This window comes from Castor canadensis, chromosome 1 (assembly GCF_047511655.1).
Source record: "Castor canadensis chromosome 1, mCasCan1.hap1v2, whole genome shotgun sequence".
In the NCBI taxonomy this organism is placed as follows: domain Eukaryota; kingdom Metazoa; phylum Chordata; class Mammalia; order Rodentia; family Castoridae; genus Castor; species Castor canadensis.
Genome location: NC_133386.1, coordinates 128240440 through 128257369, shown reverse-complemented (window position 1 = coordinate 128257369; position 16930 = coordinate 128240440). Strand labels below are relative to the sequence as shown.

Sequence of the window (16930 nt, the reverse complement as noted above, 5' to 3'; positions counted from 1 at the left end):
CTCACCATTATAACCAGGCTTTGGGAAGATGGACCAGCTACACATCCAAGCTCAATCAAAGAGCACTCTGTAAAGAGAAAGAGGAAAAGAGTGTTATTACTTCTGGGGAAATGGAAACATTCGTGAGCAAGGAATGTTTGCCACATTCTGATGGAACCATGTTCCAAGACGAGCTTAGGTATAGAATGGGGAGGGGAAGGGAGAGAGTATGTTGGCACTGCCTTGCTTCTACTTCTTCAATCACAGCATGTACTTATTTTACATCTATCCTTTCTGTTGAGTTCAGGCTTGCTCTCATACCGAGGCCAATTCTAGACCTCAGAAAAAAGTAACATGATTTTGATTCAAATCTTCTAATGGACTATTAAATGTATTTTTTGCTGGTCTTTCTAACATGCAGAGCTCATCAAATTACTTGCCTGCTTAAAATACTTCTGGCTTTGAGGGTCAAGGCAAAAATCCTTAACAGAACTTTTTTTAGATATTAATTTTTGATTACCATAAATTAATTATACAAAGGGTTTTCATTGTTATATTTACAACATGCATGAAATGTACTTTGATTAAATTTATCCCATCTATATTACTCTTTTTTATCTGCTCTTCTTCCTCTTCCTTTTTTAAAAACAGTTTTTTAGTGGGTTTCATTGTTCTCTTTACATATACATATATATAAATGTATTTCTGTCACATTCATCCTCATTCCTCTCTCCTTTCTTTCTTCCCCTTTCTGCCAGTTCCCCATTCAGACAGTCCTCCTTTTAAAATCATGTCACGTTATTATTATTAGGGTTTTTTTTTTTAGGTCTAGATTCTGCATGTAAGTGAAAACATGTCATATTTGTCTTTCTGAGCTTGGCTTACCTCACGTAACATGATAATCTCCAGTTCCATCCATTTTTCTGCAAACAATATAATTTCATGTTTTATTGCTCACTAATACTTCATTGTGTATATGTACCAAATTTTTCTTTATCCATTTATCAGTTTTGGGGCATCTAGGCTGATTCTGAATAGTGCCGCTATAAACATGGCTTTACGGGTGTTTCTGTTGTATGTTGATTTATGTTCCTTTGGCTGTATACCCAGGTACGGTACAGTAGGATCATATGGTAGTTCTATCTTTAGTTTCTTGAGCAACCTCTATATTCCATAGTGGTTGCACTAATTTACATTCTACCAATAGTGTATTAGCAGGTTCTCTAAGGCTGTTCAGGACCTGATTCCAGCCTCCTTGCCTTCCCAGTTTGCTGTCTTCTAACTCATTTGCATCTCTGCAAAGTTGCACAGTTGCCTTTATCCACATGCTTTTGAGTATGAGACTCCTCAGCCTAAAATACACTCCTCTTGTGTTCCCATAAAACCTCTAGCTGGTTGGACCCTACTCATGTTCAGGACTCATTCAGTTACCACCTTCCCTGGAAAACTCCCCTGACCACATAGGCTCATTCAGGTGCCTATCTCCTAGACTCCTGCCTACCTGACTTCGAGTTCCACCTTAGCATTTAGCAGCTTAGGTCATGACAGCTTACTAAATGATCATTTCTGGCATTGTTATGTATCTTGGTTAGTGTTGTGCTGTCATTACCTAGTAGAATTGTTAACCAGTAATATAAGCATCCAATGCATAGCTGTGAGGGAATCAGCATACAACAGAACAAATGAACAATTTAGTCACTATTTATTGAGCACACACATGCCAGACACTGAGCTAAATTCATATAAATATTTGCTCTCTTCTTTATGCCCAGGTTCTGTCTTCCTATGATACAATGACTTGCCTTGATTCTTTAAACTTATCCTGTTCTCAAGACTGTTTACTCCTCAGTCTTCTAGCTTGGGCTCTGAATGCTTAATTACCAAAAATTGGACTTTGCCTTGATTTTCAGCATAGGTGATCATCAAAATCAGCCGGAACTCCTTTTGGTTTTCAGTAAGGCCTTCTTTCTTTATGAGGAGGTCTTTAAAGCTTTAATGGTCTTATTGGTCAATTGATTTAGGTAAGAATTTGGTTGGCTTAAGAGATTGGCAAGCTTACAGCCCATGAGCTAAATCTGACCTACAATCTGTTTTGATAAATAAAGTTTTATTGGAACACAACAATACCAATTTGTTTATATATTGTCTCTGGTTGCTTTTGTGCTACCTATGACAGGGATTGGTAGTTGAAACAGAGACCATATGACCTACAGAGCCTAAATTATTTATAACCTGGTGTTTTACTCAAAAATTTTTTAACCCCTGGCTTAGATCATTTTCTCGGCTAAATATGACACCTGTGCAATCTTCCTTACAGGTGATTATTCAGTGTTTTCACTGGAGAGAAGTTTTTAAGTTTTTACTTCGTCAGTACTGAGATTGAAGTCAGGGCCTCATGAGTGCAATGGAAGTCTCTACTATTGAGTTCCATCCCAAACCCCACTTTTTAATTCTTAAAGAAACTCTTTTAAAGAATAGAAGATTGGAGATAGGTAGATATCCCTTATGTTAAAAACGAAATCCTGTATGCTACACAGGCGTAGAAGAGATGGGAAAGAAAGACTCAAAAACATTAACATTCTCTGGTCATTGCTAGATTTGAATTACAGATATTTTTTCTACATTTACTTTGCTACATTTTTTACAATTTTTTTTTTGGTGAATGAACTTTGCTTCTATAAATAGAAAAAATGAAACTGTAGATATTGTCCTAGATCTGTCTATTCATCTGAACTCATTATGGAAGGTCAGTATCTTTTCCATGAGTTTCTCTGTAAAAGATGTGTGCAAGCATAATACAAGGTGAACAGAATCTATGGTGTCCCAAGCAGGGTAATCAGAGAAAGCAGGTGGTGTCTGAATGATGTTGATGGCTTTACTGGCTCTAGATTAAGAAGAAAATGGGACTTAATAGGACACAGAGTTAGCCAATCAAAGCAGAGTCATGTGATACAGTTTTCTTGTTAGACTTCCTATCTGAAATCTGCTTGTCCAGGTGTTCTTGAGACCACCAAACCTGAGGGCTGGAGGACACGTTCAAGGTCTTTGTCCTCCTCTAATCAGTCCTTTAGCTTCTACTACAGCACACATCTCTAATGAGGGACACTTACTGCCTCTAGAGGCAGTGCATCTCACATTGAAAGTGAAAATTTCTACTTACTGTCAACTCTTTCCCATGTGAATCACAAACCACTCAGGTTACTCTCTTTCTTGCATGGCAACTCTAAAGGGAGTGAAATGTCTGAGTTCTCTCTTTTGGTTGAATATTCCTAGTTCTTCCACCTTTTGCTCATTTGACATTACTTCTTGTTCCTTCATTAACCTTTATTCCTTTGAATAAAATTCAGGTAATTCATGTTTCAAATGTGAATTTTCCTGAGGCAGTGATACCACCCACTTCCTTCTTCTAAATACTCTAGCTACTCCTCAGAATCTGTGGGGAAACGCTTCAAGCCTGCTTCTATCCCCAAAGATACCAAAACCTACAGATGCTCCTCTCTGTATATGTTCAGGACAGATGCAACCAGCATTGACTTCACTACATACTACATGTTAACAGCAACCTAACTTAAAAAATATTTTTGCTGTGTGGTTGGTTGAATCCATAATGGAGCCTGTAGATATGGACTGCCAAGCGTATGCTTCCATTGAAGGACATCATCTCAACACTATGTTAGACTTGATTGTCATACCCTTGCTATAGATCTTCAGTGTCACCTCCTCAGTCAGACCACAAGTCATAGCTTTAACCTGTGGTTACAAATTATCTTGTTCGATTTTCTGCATATTCTTAAATTTTGTTTTCTAATACTTAAATCTTATTATCTTTAAAAGCAAATCAAGTGCTTGATTCTGGGTACTCTATCTCTCTTTCCACTTGAACGCCTATTGGCATTATTTGTTTAATATTAAATTTCAAGTACAGAATGCTAGTCACATTTCTAGAAGTATGGAAAATAGAATAAAGAAGGGAAACAGGGTTATTCCTGTTCATTAGACATAGTGCAATTATTGTGAGTGCTTTGATATGTTTCTTTTAACCTTTATTCATATGTAAGTGTACAGGAATATAGAGTGAGCACACTAATGTCTAAGTTCCAAGTTTTAACATAATCCTCAAAGTTATATTTTTAGATTCCCTTATCATATCCTTTCTGGGAAAGACCATAAATTCATGACTATTTTCTCAATGTTGGCTATTTATGTTGCTTCTATAATTCTCCTAATAATACTATAAGATTGTAATTCCCCACCCCCATCCATTTTTCTCAAACATAAGACTGTTTTTAAGATTTGCTTCCTAGAAAACTGTTCCTTTCTTTTTTAAAAATTTTTATTTTATTCACATGTGCATACAATGTTTGGGTCATAAACTGTTCCTTTCTGATAAATACTTTTTTGGTTGAAAATTATAAAACAATACAGTACAAGCAAATTTTAGAGACCACTGAATCCAATCTCCTATTTTAAGTAAAGTCACTTGATTGAGAACAAATAATAACTTAACGGGAGAATTCACCCACCACATCTCAAAGTAAAGAATATTTTTTATCCTTGTGTTATCCCCTCTAGAGAACTACATATCTATATCTATTTAGAAAGGCATATGAAGTCCAAGTGAGTAAGGTGTATGTATGCCTTACAAATGCACACAGTGACTAAAAATAATAAAAAATAAATCAAGTCAATCCCAAGTATATACATTTTGATAATATTTCCAATTCAATGATCTAGATTGATAGAGGGAACAATCAGATGGGTATGGATTTTCTGAATATGAACATTTCTATATAGAGAATAGCCTTCAATTACTTACAGCTCATAAAATTTGCCCACCTTTTCCCAGCTTGCCTATATAAAATTGGATCTTTCCCTGCAAACATCTATTTTTTAGTACACATAGCTTCTTGGATTCTGTGCAAGGTTTTCCTGAACAGTCTTATAAAGACTTCCTCAAGAACAAATGCCACTTTCAAAACTAAAAATGTTTATCCAGCACTCACTTGCGGCAAGACAAGAGCTATGTGCCAACCTGGCAGAGGATATCATCCAGTGTCATCTCTGATATGGTAGCCTGGGAAATATTCTCTCTCATCTCCTTGTCTTCATTTTTATTCTTCTTTTCCCATCACTTAGGGGGGTTTGATGAATGTTACTTATGCCTTGAAGTTTAGGTATGACTTAATAAAGTTTTCCAAGCCAGGCACCTGTGGCTCATACCTGTAATCCTAGCTACTGAGACAGGGAGGATGAAGGTTTGAGAGCAGTCCTAGAAAATAGTTCAGGAGACCCCCATCTCCAAAATAACTACAGCAAAATGGACTGGCGGTGTGGCTCAAGTGATAGAGTGTCTGCTTTGCAAATGTGAAGTCCTGAGTTCAAATCCTAGTCCCACCAAAAAATTAAGTAATTTTCCCATTTCCATTGAGTGCCAAGCACTAAGAATAACACTGTGAACAGCATCTCTGCCCTCTTGGTCCTCACCCTGACAAGTCCTTGTGATAAGCACTGTGAACTATCACTATGTTCTTCAAGTGTTTGGTTCTGCCTTCACCCTTCACCTTGTCAGACCACTACTCAAAAATGAGTAACTTACTGAGAAGAAAGTAGCAACTTACTTAAGTCTGGTTAGTTTAGAATTTTCTCTACTGGAGCCACTCTTGCTCCTTCCCTGAAAACCACTTAGAACAAGAATACTACCTTCTTACACCAAAAGCTGAGAGTTTTTAGAAATGTGGGAGTTGGGTCAAGGGAATTAGTTTTTGTAGGTAGCTGGATTATAACAGGTACATCTGGGAACTAGAAATCACCATGTCTTTTTCCATGTGGACTAGAGACCAAAGAAAACTGGTCTTCCAGGGGAGAAGAATAAAGTGACTTTGTAAAGAGGGACAGATGTAAGAGTCCAGACACCTGCATTCTTGACCTTGTTTTCACAAGGAATTCTTTTCTTATAATAACTCCTACTTTTTGGGGTGCCTAAGACTGGTTTCTACAACTTAAATGTCAAGTGGCCTAACTAATGTGCTGGGGGTGGAAAGATAGGACAGGAAGGGAGGAGTGCCACTTTAATAAATCCGGACATGATGGCCTCACAGTGAGGGTGACTGGGGCTGCCATGGGAAAACTTCCAAGGTAGTTACAAAACGAAGGGGAGTGATGTGCTCAGGCCTGATGAAAGCTAAAAGGAAATGAAAATGAAAGATAATCAAAACTCAGGACTGTCAGAATTTGAGAGTTGGCACAAAGAGCTTTCCTAATCAGAGAGAAAGATAAAAATGTTTGAAAGATAGAAATTACAGGAAAAATGGAGGTACATTTTAGGTACATGATAGAGGATTAAATACTGGTTTTGCATGAGAAGTAATGAGATTGGTTGTTTTTAACAGGATTTGAACAAAAATCATCACTGTCTCACTAAAGTAATCACCTTAAAATGTAGGATTGTTATTCCCACAGGGCTGTGCAAACCAATTTCAGAATGCTGGTTGTTTAGATCACGTACTGTACAACTAAAGAGTACATCAGGATGACCATGGCTGTGTGATAGTAGGAAAATCATCAGATCTTGGTAGACATTAAGTTCACCTGAAAAATGAGGTGCTATAAATACAACTTTGAGGACTACAGTGGGAATAAATGAGACATTGTGAGTATCACGGAGACTGGTACAAAATCAGACAGTCAACATGTATTGGTCTTTTTCCTTTTCCTTTTTGTACTTATTGTAGTTTATCAGGGACTTAAGGACAGAAGCCAGGGAGGAAGATCTCCTCACTCTGAGGTCAAGAGGAAGGAGTTTACATGCTGAACTAGACAAAAGTAGCCTGTGGCCAGCTGGAATATAGCCGGGGTTTCTCAAAACAAAAACAAACAAACAAACAATACCAAAGAAACTAATATTTCAAATGTCAAGAAACAGCCTGGGTATCAATGAATAGCTGGTAGGAAATTCTTGGCTGTCTTTTTAAAAAAAATTTTTTTAGCATATATTAGATGTACAGGGGGTTTCATTGTGACATTTACATATGTGTATACAGGGTATCTTAACTAGATTCACCCTTTCCATCATTCTTCCTCATCCTCCCTCCCCCTTCTTAGAACAATTTCAACAGGTTTTATTGTTCCATTTTCATACGTATACACAAAGTACACTGGCCATATTTGCCCTCCTTCATCCTTTCTGTTTATCCCTCCTTTTTCCTGCTACTCACACCCACACAAGACCTGTTTTACCTTCCTATCCTTCATTTCATTAACACCAACTAGAAACCCTTACATATTTGGTCAAGCCAAAAATCATTTGGAGGCAGGACTGGTAAATATGGTCAAGATGAGAAATAGTGTTCAAAACAAAGCAAGCTTGTCTAACCAATATTTATTTAGCAGCAACTTTTTCTGGGTTCAGTGCCACACAGTCAATTAATGAGGCTGATTCTCAAGCATGCCATAGGTCTTGCTGCTAGAGTTGGTGCCCAAGCCCCAATCCAGAAGGTTCTTATTCTCTGATATACTGAAGATGACCAAGGTGAAATCTTACATGAGGATATTCAAGTCTGTGAGTTAAAAATTACCGCATGTTGACTTCACACATGCTACTAGGTATAAGGTTTTATTCCTTAAACCTAATTGATACTCTACACAAGAACATGATATTCAGTAGTACACAACTATTTTGCATTAACTCGGGCCAATGAATTTTCACTCCAATGCTACAAAATAGCTGAAACAATACAGAGACAACCAAGCCTTCGTCTAGCACACATTGTGTAACTTGCCACTTGTCCTAAGCTGTGGATGGATGAAAAATTTGATAAGGAAAGGTACTTTGCATCTAATTTATTCCTGCATGATTTAACTCTCAATTCTGAGCCTACTGGCTGATACATAATAGGGGCTATGAGAAGGAAGGGAATGATGGAGGGAAGGGAGAAAAAGATGGAATGAAGAAGGGCAGTCTGGACCCTGGATTGAATATTCTTTAAGGTCTTTTCATCACAGTCTAAGAATCTGTAAGTCTGTTTCTAGAAGATGCATGGTGGTAGAGGACTCCTTAGATTTTGACCTTGATTCAGCTGTTGGGATAATGGCACAGACAGTTCAGTACTCTTTCTAACTTACTTAAGAGGCAAAAGATTTTTCAAAGGAGCTAAGCTCACACAGAAGCCCAGTTGTGTGTCAAAGCAGAAAGGATGAGGAAGCATCTATAGAGGTCCAGCTCTATAACTCAAATGTCTACATCCAACCCCAGGGTGGGAATACAGTCCTGGGAGGGAAAAGCCTATGTGCAGCCAGGTGCTCAGGGCAAAGTTTCCATCTGTCCACTCATACATCTACTTACAAACATGGGCTAGCCCATTTAACTTGTTGGGTTGACCTAATTTTGTGGTGGAAAGGAATAGGAATTAGTGATCTGGGTTCTAGGATTCAACTTCGCAACTAATGTTCTGAAAAGCTGTGGTTCACTTCTATAAATATATTAAATTACTTATTCAATAAATATTTTCTGATTTGGAAGTTCAGGTTATATAAGACTTTGTGGAAGAAGCTACCAACCCAGGCTTAGAGAATTTAGGGAGACAACATTAAACATCAGGATTAACAATTAAGACAAGAGAATGGATGAGTATAATGCTCAGCTAAAAAAGAGAAAGGAAATTCAAAATAAAGGGGACAATATATGGAAATACATAGCTTTACAGGAAATATGGTATATTTGGGGGGAACGATAAGGAATTCAGTATGGTTATGTCATGGGTAAGATAAGGCAAAGGCAAGAGGGAAAGATGGTGTTCTAATGGGGTTAAGTCTTGAAATATTTTGCAAATCATGCTAATTGGTGTGTACTTTTTCTGCAGATCAGCAGAAACCAGGGAAAGAAGCTGGGTGATTTGTATGTGGCTGCTGAAACTGGTCAAGAGAGAGATGGTGGTAGTCTGTCTACAATGATGGCTGTAGGCAAAAAACAGAAGTAGACAGAGTAGGAGATACTAGGCACTGTAAGTCTGTCTCTATTTTACAGATGCAGAACATGGGGTTTCTGGCATATTTCGTCTGTGGTTTAGATCCTTCCCTACAGGACTGAATCTATGCTAAGTGCTAACAAAAGAGTCAGTCCTTACATTTGTGCTAACACACTGTCATTGCTTCTGAGTGTCGGTCAGGGTCTGGTCTTTGGCTATGGTGTGATATTAGCCAGATACCACATGTAGCCTGGGGGATATTTTTATTTTTTAGTTTGTCAGCACCCAAGGTCAGGGACTCCATCTGCTTTACTTCCATGAAGCTATAAAACCAAGGCACAACTAATGTAACACAATAGAGCAAAGAGTGACCCCAATTTTCCCATTGGTTGGAAGTCCCTGAGGTCATCTCTTCTCAGGGCTCTCAGGGATCAAGCTATAACAGAGCGAGGGACCTCTGCACTGTGGCACCACCTCTGCCACATGCATGCCACAGTTAAATGTGCAATTTTCAGAGAAACAAAATTGAGTTCAGAAAGTGCTGCTGAGGCTGCAGAGATGTGATCACAGTACTTGGGAACCTGAGGGTAGGCTAAAAGATCATGGTAGATATGCATAGTCTTACATTTTAATCTAGTCTTTGTAACCTTGCAGCCCCAGAGATTCACACTCCTGTCATTGTCCCAGCTCTTAAAAGAGTCTGCATTAATTATTTTTGTCTATTGTACCTTCACTCTGTCTTAATGGAATATAAGCTTCCTGTGGGGGAAAGTTATTGTCTGTTTTATTATGGTGTCCCCAATACTTTGAACAGACTAGGTGCTCAATTAATGTTTGTTGAATGATCACATTAGCTAAGTAGGCTTGGGGGAAATTATTTAGTTCAGGTTTTGGGTTTATTTATATTTCAAATAGGACTGACCAAATATATCTTACACTATGTATATCAGAGTGATTTTGAAGTATAATATATAAAGGACCTTGGAGTTTACCTAGTTTATAGTGACTTTCTTTGTAGCTGTCCATCTGCCCATTCATTTTTTTCCATCCACCTATCCATTCATTCATCATCTCTGCAGCTTAGCTTCTACTATGCATTGTTGTAGACATTTGCAGCTGTTCCACACTAGGAACTGTGTTAGACACCACGTTTACCACCTCCAGCGTTTGCATCAATTCTGCAATATGATTGTCTACATCTTCAGTGAGGAAAGTGAAGCTCAGAAAGTTCACATAGATGAAAAGGGGAAGGACAGGGACTTATGGTCCAGGTTTGTCTATTTAGATTTTCTTTCTTGGCTCTTCTAATTCTTACTAGACTTTCCTCCAATGTAAAGGAAGTGCTGGAATGTCTACCACACAGTATGGCCTGACCCTGCCTGACATGTGCATGTTAAACTAGGTAGAGCACTTAGATAATACCTGTTGTCACAGGTGCCCCCATCCCCAGGAGCAACCACACTGACCATACTCATGGCAAATCACATTTAGAACCCTTTTTTGACTACCTTCATGCAATTCATTTTACCATTTCAGAAGGAAAGCTGCAAGTGACCTTGCCCATTCCTGCTGATTGCTAGAGCCCGTGGCAGAAAGGCACCCTGTATCTGAGCCTCAGTGGGCCTTTCCATTCTGTTTGTTCTCATCTCAGGGGTAAGCACTCACTCCTGAACCCAGACTCTCTGGGGAAGCTCCACGTCTTGCTCAATGGCTGGCCTTTCGCCAGTCTTTTTCCCTTTAGGTTCTTGGAAAAGCCTCCTAAAGAATCTTTTCAGTAAATAAAATAAAATTTCATGATGGTAATAAAAGTATTTACTTTTACAAATAGTAAAAATACAAAAGAATTTGTATTGCTTTATAAGAGCTTTGGAAACAGCATTAAACAATAATAAGCCTACAAATATCTCATTTCTCTTTATTAAATGTGGCATTTTGGGGTAGATTCTTATAATGTTGGGCAGCAGAGCCTTATCTAACCATGTAAAGAAGCCCTTTGATATGCTGGAATGACAAACACAGGCCCAAATACAAATCCAGCTCCCTTGTTTACTTTAGTGCCTCTGAGTCAATGTATCTTGGCCACATGGTAATGCAACCTTGACATTTCCAACTGCTTGTTTCATCATTGCAAGGAGGAGAATGATATGGGAGCTACTTCCGCACTCAGGCCACAGGACCTTAGAGGACTGAGAGGTAAGAGTTACCAAATTGCCCTCAATAAGCCAGGCAATGCAGTAGGTGCTGTACATAGGTTGCATGTTACTACTTTTTTACAACTCTTCAAGGCACATGTTTCCATTTTATAAATGTATGACCAAAAGCTCATAGATAGGACATAATTTGTTCACGTCACACATATGTGGAGCTAGAAATTAAACCGGAGTCTGTCTGACTGCAAAACAATGCTTCTGTCCACCCACCCCACCCCCATCAGTTTTGTATCTTTGCTTTGTGCTGTTGAAACATGTCTTTTAGCCTCCTTTGTAAGTGGAAGTAATATCTTCTATCTTTTATTCTCCTTATTTTTGTGAAAAAAAATCCTCTAGTACCTAACACAATATGAATACTTAATACGAGCTTCTTTTAAAACACATGCAAACATGCTTTTTTGTAATTATGAACTATTAACTCCATGTACCAGACATGTGAACCAGGCTTATTCATCCTCTTTTCTGTTGGCTTGTGGCCATCCATACTCAGAACTGTCTTGCAGATTTTGCCCTTGAAAAAATGGAAACCTTTATTCTTTTAGTTAAGAGAGTACAATAAGAATCCCCAAACTAATAATGCTTTGATTTTTTTCTTGCTTGCCTTAAAAAAGTCTATTACTTATATAAAAGTGGTAAATGGTCTTTTTTTATTGCTTTGAATTACTTTTGTTAAAATACTTCTGTGCTGCCAATTTCAACCTGAAGCCAGTGTTCATATCCAAGTCACAAATAGGAATGAGGAATATGCTTTGGTCCTTTTCCCCACTTGCCTTCCCAGCAGTGCTTCAGTCCCAACATTCCTATATATCTTAACTATACTTCTATTAAGACTTAAAGACACTGAGATAAAAATATTTCTTTCCTATGATTTCATCTGAAAAGAATATGACTCTGCCTGTATGTGTATGGAGTCCAAATGAAGTTAAAGGAAAACAATTAAGACAGGCAGGATGTGGAGTGCTCATTAGAACAAGGAGTCTGCATGGCACTGCAAGGTCAGTGACACTGGTCACAGTGCAGTGCTTTGGTCACACATGGTTCCCTTTTCAAAGCAGAAATACTCTTCAAGAAATAGAAATATGGATTAGAAATGAAGTGACATCCTCAAGGAGAAAATCAAGCAACACATTAATGGGTGAGATTTTTGACAAGCTGAAACAAACATTTCTTATCTCATTGTGATTTATTCTTTTTGCTGGGAGGATATATGTGTGGGGAGTACTGATGTTCTAGAGGGTGCTACTTTTTCAAACTCTGGAATGTGATGGGTGAAACATGGTGGCACTCAAAGAAGGAAAACAGAGTCTTTAGCACTGTCTTCTTTTGCCTGGATTATTGCCAAAACCTTCTAAGGGCTACAAAGGCATGCTTGCAATTGGATCCTGTCTGTGCCCATTTAAAACTATGATTTCCATTCTTAATGCCCCCAATCAACACCCATAGTCCTTGGGTAGCAGTTAGAGCCCTTCCCATTGTATTAAACAGTCCTCCATATCTACCCTTCTATAAGATGCTGAGGTCTTTGAGGGCTTGTCCTGTATTTCTCCATCTCTAACATCCATCAGAGCATTTGGAACAGCATGTGTTCAGTAAGTGCTTGTGTAAAGAATGTCAGGGTCATATGAATCTAGTGAAGGAAAATATTGTTTTGTGTATTTGAAAACTCTGGACTGGAAAGCTGTTTAGCAAGGCATTTGGTCTTCAGAGAAATGTCTCAACAAGGAAACAGAGTTAAACTTAGCAGAGCTGAGTCTTAGTAATGTCACTCAAGGATATGAATGAAATGAACGTCTTTCATCACATTCACTAACAGGGCTGGCAAGCAGATGCTTAGGGCATCTGTCTTTGGTGTTTATAGGGATGCTCCTGCCATGGTCCTAGAAGCCATCCCCAGCCAAGCCCAGGTGTACAGAATTGTAAAGTTTATCCCCTACTGGCCAGATGGCATCTTATGATGTTTCCTCTGGGAGCTTAACTTTTCCTCCTGTTTTCTTTCCTCTATTCCTTTCTCCTCTTTGTTTAGCTCCTCAATAATTTTGTGAAAGATACGTGGTCCTGATAAGGGACTTAAATGTTCTGAAAATCAATGTCTTAACATTGAAAATTATCACATTCCTCAGACTCTTTGTGAAGTCTAACGGTCCCTTGTTGTTATTCTTAGTCGTGGTCATGATATGAATGCCCACCATGGTCTCTTGTGCTGTACAGAATACTTTGCTGAGACTTTCACAGAAATTGTCTCATTGGAATTAAAGAGAACTTTATGCCTTTAGTTCTTAGCAGGGTGCCTATTGAGAAGAAATTCTCAATAAATGTTAGTCATTATCATAACTTCTCATTTAATCCGAATAACCATTTTCTGAGGTCAATATATTTTTTTTCTATATTTTAACAGGCGAGGCACCTGAGGCTGTCTTTCCTACTAAGGGCGTGTGGCCTGCGAGATATAAAACACTTTGTGAGATGTGGGCTCCTCACATATGCTAGGTGTTATTACTACAGTTAGGAAGCTAAGTAGGTGACAAGTCAGAGCCTGTAAAGAGGTAGGTAAAGTACCTTAATAAAATTAGGACAAAATTACCAGCAAATTAGAAATTGTGTCCTAGGTCAGAAGAAATTGTGTGCGTGCATGTGTGCATGTATGTGTGTTTACACTTATAGGGCAGTTTTGGGGGAAGATTTTTCTTAAGGATCTGAAGGCTAAAGCCTTCAGGATAGGGGCAGGCAGCTCAAAGGCCTGATGAAGTGATTGTCATCACATGTCCTGAGGCTTTGCATTGGGCCAAGAAGGCTGGCTGCAGAGAAAGGGCAGAAGAGGGGACTAAGACTTCCACCAACTCTTTGCTGTGTCCCTTGAGGCACACAAAGCAGGGATTGTCTCTGTTTTACACATGCATGAACTGACAAGAAAGAGCCTGCCAGAAGCCTTCCTACTTACTGCTTTCGTGCTTCCAGCCAAAAGTGTCCTCACTTCGAGTTCCATCATCTTCCTTGAGCAGAGCAATTAAAAATTCCAACTCTAACAGACCTGAAGTCAGTTCAATTGCATTGGGCTTCTCCTGTAACATATTCTGCAGACACAGGGCACTGAACAAGTCCCGTGAAACCCAGATCTCATCGCCAACTCTGCGATGACCTCAGTTCTTCATGACCTCAGTTGAACCCCTCTCTAGATCCCAGTTTCCTTATCAGTGGAGTAAACAGTTTGAGCCAGGTGACTGAGATTTCTAGCTTGAAAAAGACAAGCTGCTACTGTGTTCAAAACATGTTTCAGGCCCATGTTGTTGGATGTGGCACTCATATTTTAACTTATGAAGAGTAAGTTCCAAGGCCTGCTGAAGTGACTCAAGTGGTAGAGAACATGCCTAGCAAGTGTGAAGCCCTGAGTTCAAACTCCAGGACTACCAAAACACCCCAAGAATAATGTCTGAATTTATTTCTTTTTGCTTAGTACCCCTGCATCATTGCTTTCTATTTTTTTTTCCTCTTCCAGTCAAAATAAGTCACATTTCCCTGTGGTTGTCTCTCTCCCAAAGGATTGCAATGTCAACCCATCAGACTCTGGAGGGCTCCTGTTGGTTTTCTGATTACACTATCTCTGGCCTCCTTAATAAACAGCAGATTTCAGCTACTCTCTCTGGCCTGGACTGCAGGTGATTGAGACGTAAGGTTGGGGGCAGACAGTAGTACCATGACTAAGGTGACCCTATCATCTGAGCCCCCCAGTAATGCTGGAGTGCTGATGCACTTGGTGACCATCTGTCTTGCTCCATGCACCCAGTAGATGACTCAGTTTCATCATTACTCCCACAGAGCCTAGCACATGCTTTTCCTACCAAACTGCAAAGATCCAAAAGAGCTTGGGCAAGAGTCCAGCACAGCCTTTATCACTTACTATATTACACCCAGTAAAATTCCCTTGCACCCTGCCAAGCCAGGCTGTGGTTTCTACACACTGGAGCTTCCTCTAGCCCAGCATGCAATGTTTCCTGGAGTTGTTTCTATTCATGGATGAAAATGTACACTCAGAGCACCCTTTCCTAATTTCATCTGTACCTTCTTGGATTGGAGGTAAAGCTAGGCTGAAGTCAGGCCAGCAATTTCAGGTCCTGAGGGCTGCCCCTACATTTTTATAAATCAGCTGAAAGTGTCTCAGAGGCTCCAGTAGAATCGTCAGGACCAGGTTCCTAGACAAATCAGTCCCGCTGTGTACTGCCCTGACCAGGCCACATAGGAATGCTGCAGGTAGGTTCAGCCTTGGCAGCACATGTGACAGATGACACCCAAAATTTTCATTTTCTAAAACCATGCATTTTGTATGGAGCTGTCACAATGAAGCTCCTTTGTGCAATTAATATATGCTAATGAAAAAGAGAAGGAAAAATTAAACAAAGTATATCAAACTATGTAAGGAAAAAAAACCCCATGCATTCCAGGGAACAGATTTTATATGAATATGCATATTAGAAAGACATTGCTGTCTGACTGATAGCTGCATACACAGGTAAGGCTCTATCAGTTGTTAGTTCAGTGCTCAGGGTATCCCTGTGTCTTCCTCCCCACAATGTGGCTGCCCCAGTCCTCTCCTGGGCCCCCAGACTCCCCATGATGTAGCAGTTAATGAGTCAATGCCTTGACCATCAGGGTGACCCTGTTCTAGTTCCCAAATCAGCACCTGTTCTGATGGCTGACTGCTTGTACCAACTGAGTTGTTAATATTTTTAGTATTGTCACTGTTCTAAGGGATCAGGTATATTGTAAACAAACACAACAACAGCAGTGAAAACAGTATTAGATAACAGAAACAAAAAGGAGCCTCACGTGCTGGCGTCATCTGAAGAAACACACCACCCTGTTTTGAAGACCACTGATTTTGACCACTTCGTTGTCTTTCAAGTCTAACCTCTCTCTCCTCTTTTGTCTTTTCATAACTTTAGTTCAATCATCTCTCACATGTAACAACCTTCTAGTTGATTCTCTTGCATCCAGTCTTTCTACCTTTATCTAACTCCTCACATAAGCAAGAGTGATTTCTAGACTGCTATCCCAGCAGAGGATGAATTTTCCCAGTAGAGGGCCTAGCAAATGTCCTCTTGGGGCGCTGAACAGGGTATAAGAAATGAGGTTTGCCTTGCTCAAGAAAGATGGGGAAACACTAGGCTACTCAGATTTAATTTTTAATATCAGGACTTCAAGAAGCCCTAAATAGGTTCTGGGAATTGTGTTGTGGATCTAGAGAGGGCACCTTTCCCAAACATTTTGATCAGAAGTAGCTCTTGTGGTCTATTACTGCTGTCATTCAGGACAATGCTTCATTGAACACCAGGTTGGGAGACAAAGGCCTTCAGAATCACAGCCTAGTCCCTCAGTGGGGCCCCTAAACACTAGGTCACCCTCATTTCTCTGGTGTCCTCTCTTCTTATGGACACCCTCACACATCCCTTGCTTTAGACTAGTGGTTTTCAAAGTATGGTCTGGGGATGTCCAAGACCCTTTAAAGAGGTCCACAAGTCAAAACAATTATTTTTTTAAATATTCTTAGAATGAGAGTTGCCTTTTTCACTTTTATTGTCTCATAGAGTTTTCCAGAAGCTATGTGACATGCAATTTTTGCAACAGACTCACTGCAGAAGCAGATATGATAATCCAGCTGGCTTTTATTGAGCCACATTAAAAGACACTTGAAAAATCATAAAATTAGCCATTTTGTTTCGGAAAATGTGGTTATTTTCATAAAATATGCTGTTTATACAAATATGCAATTGGTTCATTGTTATT

The 16930-nt window shown here is 39.3% G+C and overlaps 1 protein-coding gene across 13 annotated transcripts in view; it reads right to left on the bottom strand.

Moving 5' to 3' along the window:
- Positions 1 to 16930, bottom strand: part of Tenm4 (teneurin transmembrane protein 4) — a 2881475-nt gene that overhangs the window by 964727 nt on the left and 1899818 nt on the right. For all 13 annotated transcript variants that reach the window (XM_074081868.1, XM_074081866.1, XM_074081845.1 and 10 more), the window contains one exon: positions 6 to 67. The gene's annotated coding sequence lies outside the window, so the exon portion shown is untranslated. The remainder of the gene's footprint in view (positions 1 to 5; positions 68 to 16930) is intronic.